Source organism: Micropterus dolomieu, linkage group LG08, assembly GCF_021292245.1.
Source record: "Micropterus dolomieu isolate WLL.071019.BEF.003 ecotype Adirondacks linkage group LG08, ASM2129224v1, whole genome shotgun sequence".
NCBI lineage: Eukaryota > Metazoa > Chordata > Actinopteri > Centrarchiformes > Centrarchidae > Micropterus > Micropterus dolomieu.
Window position 1 is genome coordinate 24,977,335 of NC_060157.1, and position 6,903 is coordinate 24,984,237.

A 6,903-nucleotide genomic window follows, 5' to 3' on the forward strand; every position below is an offset into this window, starting at 1 on the left:
ACCAGTGTTGCATCAGGGCTGGGCTGATTTGATTTGTGCAGAGTTGAAAACTTTCTCTTTGCCTCTTTGACGTCGAACAGGAACTGGACTCAAAACACAGAACAGATAAAGCAGACTAGATAACTGAACAACAACTCCACAACAAGACACAGAACAGACAGGACCTGTAGCCTGTACTACGAAGGGAGTTTAACCTACTCAGACTTATCTCAGGGTTATCAAGCAAACTCAGGGTTGACAAACTCTGATCGCCAAACAGGTGTGACCGACTGTGAATAAGCTGTTGGTTAGTTGAGTTGGTGTAAGCTTAATTGGAGTTGGTGCGTATTCGCATAAAACGGGCAGGGTTTGGTCGTGCAGGCAGACTTTTTTCGCAACGGCACATGCTCTGTATTTTCCCCAGAAGAATTCACAATATGTGGCAGGATATTACTGTGAATTGGGCATATTCCGAAGTACACCAGCATGATTTGGATTTTTTTTCATCCATCTATCCATCATCAACCTTATCCTGCGTACAGTGTCGCAGGGGGCTGGAGCCACTCCAAGCTGGCATCGGGCGAAAGGTGGGGTAAACCCTGGACAGGTCGCCAGTCCATCGCAGGGCCACACATAGACAAACAACCACTAACACTCACACCTAAGGACAATTTAGGGTCACCATAACCTAGCCTGCATGTCTTTGGATGCAGCAACTGCAGTGGAACAAGTCAGGCTGAAATCTAAAAATATTTTATCAAGTGGTATTAAAGCCAACTTGTCATCATTAACAATGGGTTAGGTTAGTTTAGATTAACTTTATTGTCCCCAGGGGGAAATTCTGCTTGGGCACAGTGCAATGTTGCTTCATAAAAAACATCACAAAACACATCAACAAGAACCTGAGAAGCATTGACATGTTGTACTTCACAAGAGGGAAATATAAACACAGAAGAAAAAAGACACTGTTGACAACATAGTTCCATGGATTAAAATGTAAGTGCTGAAGTGCTAGTGTGGTTGTTGCACATTGCTCCATTGCACTAAATTTTGTGTAATGTGCATGTGCTAAGGTGCTAGTATGTTTATTGCACGTTGCCCTGTTTCACCGGGATCACAAGTAAAGTGCTGAAGTGCTCACATTATTTATTGCACAGCCCTATTTGACATTCTTCAGCAGCTTAATGGAGGCTGGCACAAATGATAATTTCAGGCGATTGTATTTGCATTTTGGTAGTGTCTTTGGATTCTTCTTCCTGATGGCAGGGTTTTGTATTCAGGGAAGAGGGGATGTTGAGGGTCTGATTTAATTTTCCTAGCCTGTTTCATAACTGCCTGGTCATACAGGCTTTGTATAGGCTCATAGTCTCTCCTTCTTATAATTTTCATGGCTGTTTTGTGCATGTTGGCAAGCTTGTTTTTCAGCTTAACTGTTAAGTTGCCGAACCATGCAGTTTCATGGTTCGGCAACCATTCCATATCAGATGACACTGTTAGATCGCATGGTAGAAAATCATCATGATCTGACTGCTCACACCATACAACCTTAGACGTTTGAAAAAATAAAGCCTCCACTTCAATATAACACTGTACAGCGTACGAGAACAAAACCCTACAACCCGCTAACCCGGAACTGCTCTAACCATCACCTTTCCCTTAAAGGTACAGTCCCTTGGTGAATGTCTCCTATAGTCTTACTTGTGGGTCACCACACAGCCCCCCCAGAATTCACCACTAATAACAGGCCCAGACCGAACATGTACCCCAAAATGACCAGAGGACACTATTCACTAGTGCAAAACAGAACCATCCAGCTCAATACAGTCCTTAGAAAAGTAAACGGATAGGGGGGCGGACCGGGTGGCCATACCGGCTGCGCTTAACAGGAGAGGGGCCAAGGGCCAGGGGCGGGGTAGGAGCAGGGGCACAGTTTGGGGCTGCCGCAGGGGGCCATCTCAACTAATAGGCTACAGTGATGTAATGTCACATATAGTCTATATGAAAGTGAATCAAACATTTCTTAGCTATTCTTAAATGTTTAATGGGGTACAGATGAACGTTGTATTTATTGTAATTATTTACATTACACATATTACACAAGACTAATAAGGCAAGCAAAGAGCAAAATATCTTGAATGTTCTCCACTTGTTATCTTGTAGTTACACAGTATTATTAGGGGTGTGGGCTGTATTAAAAGTATCTACTGTTCTCCGATGCTCTATAATCACACAGTAGCATGTGCTGTTCTTCCATTCTTCCTCTGTATTTATATATAAACAACAAGGCATGTTAGGGAAAATATAAAAGGTATATTCTATTGTTTTTGGATTATTTTCTGTGTTGCTATCCTACTTCTTGTTCTTCTTAACCTCCTCAACAAAGATTCCACTGATGGCCCCATCATGCTACTTCCTCTTTCTTCTGTGGTTTCTGACCATAAAAAAAACAACAACACATAAAATAAAAGCTGCAAACAGCATTGGGTGGGCCCTTGCACGTGTAGCGTGTCGAGGTGTGAGGTGGTCGCGTTGCAGATTCCGGGGCTGTGCCGGTGTGGCTGTGAATTTGCCACACGCTTCGGATGCTACACAACGGTGTTAATCATCACTTCCTGTGTCCCGTTTGTGGCGCTACATAGCACTTCGCACTACGAGTATAACTGAACATGTAAATGTGTTTGGGGCACGTAAAGTTTGGTGCAGATGTGAGCGTGTAAACTGAAGTTACAACAAATTTCTTTTTCATGGCGAATCATCAAAAACTTGTTCCACGAAAACTCACTATTTGTACAACTTTTAATCGTCAGTGCACTGCACAGAGCCATGTCTTGATCTTTTCACAGATGATCTGTATTGGGCTCAGATTTTTCGCTAGTGGTATGTGTGACGGCCCCAGGCTTGGGCCCTCTCTTGTTCTTTGTATCTTTCTGTGTTTTGTCCCTTTAATCCAGGTAATTGGTGGGTGGAGTTATACCTGGTGTGAGATGCAACACACCTGAGCAGGCGGGCCTCAGGTGGCTATAAAGGAGCCTGTTTGATGATTTGACTCCCTCTTCTCCTGGCCTGCCGACTGATTCTGTTCTGTTTGGTTCTTTGTGTTCTACACCCATACACTCCACTCACACATACACTGCATACATACTGTTCTGACAGACACCTACAATTGTATATATTGCTTAATTTACTTATTAAAATATCTATTATTATTTTCAGACTTTGTGGTTTCCCGCTTTTGTCAGTTACTGTTGAGCCAGGTTGTTCCTATATGCAGTAGAAGATGCAGAAAATCTTAGCAAAGCCGATCAGTGTATTTGGCATTAAAAGGATTTGCCCATATCTTCATAACCTTCCCCGGCCACAGAAGAATGAATTACAGGTAACATGAATTACAAATTACAATTTTTTTTTTAGGTATGTTAGTTATGTATTGTAACTCCACAGAGAGTATAGGCACAGCCCTCTGAGGCTATTGCTATTGGGTTTATCCCTCACGTGCATGCGCAGCACTGAAGAGCTTTGTCAACGCCCACCAGCGGGATGGGCCACAGCCATGGTCTCACCCTGTGTATAAGTATGTGAGACATGACATTTGGCAGATAGCTTTTTCTTCTGCCACCGAGAGGGCCAGTGAGGCCCAGCGCTTAGAGGACTGTGCCTATACTCAAAGAATCTGGAGTTACAATGTGTAACTTAGTCTGTGTCTTTTCAGCACTGTGGACACCACCTGCACTCAGCTGTTTGTGACATTTCAGGATTTTGACAATGACAGCACTGGCCATGCTCCTTTGCAAATACAAAAGTCAAGGTGACACAGTCCAACTCTAAAATCCATCACATGATGGTACTTTACTTTAGACTGCTGCAGCAGTGTGTGTGTTCGAGAGAGAAGCACACAAAGACAACTGTTGAATTTAATGTGTTAATATGGAAAGAAATCAATTGAAGGAGCTTTAAATGAGGCATTTACTGCATCTAATCTTATCTATCTAATCTATCTTATCAGTTGTTAAACCATGGCAAAACGAGGAAATAAGGCACATTTGACAATATAGGGTTCTTTTCTAGACAGTGTGTGTGCGCGTGTGCTTCGGAACGGTGTAGCAAGCCCATCCTAACATCCTGCACTGGGGCCCGTCGTTACTACATTACTCCGCTGGATAAGCCTGTGATATGGCTTCACACAGCCAATGAGTTGGGTGCTGTGATGACAGCGGAAGACCCAGAGACTTCTCTCTGCAGTGAACAAACAGGCGCTGTAAATGCGGCAGGTAGCCCTGTGTGCAAAATAATATGACCGGTCAGAGGAGTGAGGAGAATGGAAGAAGCTTGTGCCTGCGCATGCCCTCCAGGAAACGGTTCACCAGTGGTTGAGCGGACCCTGTCACCTAAACGATCATGGCAGGAGGAAATAGCAGCAGTGTAGGTTTTCAACATACTGAAAACCAACCCTCTGTCCATCAGCTGGACGAACAAAAGCACATGGGGAAGGAGGCAGGCCACGGGATCTAGACCCTGAGCCATGCACATATATTAAAGTAATGCAAAAGTACTTAAAAGTAATCAGGTTACATTACCTTTATATTGTGGTAGTTGGATTACGTTACTGATTACATTTTTAAACAAGTAATTAGTAATTGTACTGGAATACATTTTCAAAGTAACCCCCTAACCCTGCATGTACATGCCAAACTATTTAGACACCAAAAAACATAAAGTGCATCCACCATTAGGCCTAAAGTGGGAGTTATAGATATTGATAGTGACAAAGGAGATACTGTCTGCTTCCAGCATGGCCAAGGGGGGATATCCTACAAGTTGCAATGTGCTAGTCGGACCTAAAGGTAGAGCCCAAAAGGTTTGCTTGTGCCTAAAGAATATAGAGAAGGTGAAACTGGAGAGGGACATAAGGCTGAAAGTGCGTGGACAGGGGGAACAGTGGAGGCCAAGGTGAAAATGCTTGTCATGGAATTAATGATGAGTGGAGCAGGAAGACCACATTCTCTGGGGCCAGTGACATCTAGCCACCAGATTGCTTGCTGCTGGTCCGACACTACTTGCTCAGAGCAAACGACTGGTATACTATGGGTCGGGACTGTGTATGATAATGTTGTTGCTCTTGAATGCTGTTGATGCTTGTATGCTGTTCCTTAAATGTAAGTCACTTTGGATAAAAGCGTCCAGACCAGGGGTGGGGGTTGCTGTAGGAACGGAAAATATAGTGGGAGGACTGGGTGTGTGGGGTTAGGGAGGGAGGGGAACAGGGAAAGAAAAGGAGGAAATGGAGTGGGTCCATGACATGGAACGCCGTGGCTTGGTGTGGCTATGGCTGGGTCGGGGATGCAGAAGTGAGCGGCCAGCTGAAGAGGCAAGCAATATATATGAGCAGCTGATTGGATTAGAGAGGCACAAGTGGATGAAATGTGTGAAGCACAGGTGGTTGGATTAGTGAGAGAGGCATGGTCTTGTCTATGAACCTTAGTTATTGAGAGATTATGATATGGTTTTTGTATTACTCAGGGTAACCAAAATTATTGTGTTTTTTTATATTGATTTTATTTTATAGGTAGAAGTTTATATGTTGGTTTATCATTTATTAAACTAGACCTGATGTGTGTTTTTTGGAGAGGTGCAGAAACAGTGGGTCTAGGAGGAGACTTGAGCAATGGGTGAGGGGTAGTTTGGAATGTGGTACAAAACATCTCTTCTCCAAGATATCTCATTTCAGGAACTACGCTCGTAATCTGCCCAGCATCAGCATGGTGATTCATGGAGTCAGAGGACAAACATTGGGTCCAGAGGACGTGGGCCAATCATGGACTGACCTACACTTTTGTTTTATTGTTTTATTACGTGACGATGTATACTAAAACACTGGGTTAGGGAGAGATAGCCAGTCAGACTTCATGAACTGATACAGCTTGTTGTTGTCACACTCTGCCGGACAGCCATTCTTTGTGTTGCACTTTTTAGTTAGTATTTTCCTTATAGTATGTTGGGTTTTGGGGGTCTGTCTTGTCTATCGTCTAGTGTTTGGTAACCCTTGTCATGTCTGTTACCCCAGTTATCCCTCTGCATGTCTGTCTCTGTTTTCCCCTGCTCTCTCTCCCTGCCTGTGCCTCATTAGCCTCATGTCTTTCACCTGTGTTGCTCCCGCCCTGCTCGTTAGTCCCTGTGTGTATATATACCTGGGTTTCTGTCTTGTCTTGGTCGGGTCATTGTTTATTGTCACCCAGTGTTGCAGTTTGTTCTCGTGTCTCCAGCCTTACTCACCGTGTCTCCCTGTTACCCTGCTCCCCTGCTCAGTTTTGGATTCTGGTTTTCACCCTTTTGGATTTCTGTTGGACAGCCTTTGTTTTGGGACTCTGTCATCAGCCACTCAGTTTGTAAGTGTGCTCGCCTTTTGTTTGTTTATTAAAACCCCTTGAACTGTACCTCCTTTGCCTTGCGTCCTGCATTTGGGTCCTCCAACCTGCTCAACCCTGCCTTCACCTCAAACCCGTGACAGAATGACCCGACCAAGTGTGGACCCAGCGGACCTAGCGTTTCTGGCAGAGGATATAAGGGAGTGGACGTCGACCTGCGAAAGGTTAGGTTCCTCAATCCTGGATTCCACGGACTTAAATCGCAGACTGTTTGTTTATGGCCTCATGGAGAAGACCCTGTGCAGCAAGCCAAGGTTGCTGAATCTCCCCTTCCTGGCTGAGCAGTTGGTCGTCATTAGACAAATGAAGAGAGACCCGGAGCTGATCATGGACACTCCCGAGGGTTCGCTGCCTGGTGGCGCTCAAGCTGTCAGCCACCAGCCGGTTTCCCAGCCTGCGTCCCGATCAGTCAGGCTTGGCACCATCAGCCTGTCCAGCCACTCTCCAAGCCTGCCTTTTTCCCAGCCTGCTAGCGCTCCAGCGGCTAGCTCCCTGCCTGTTT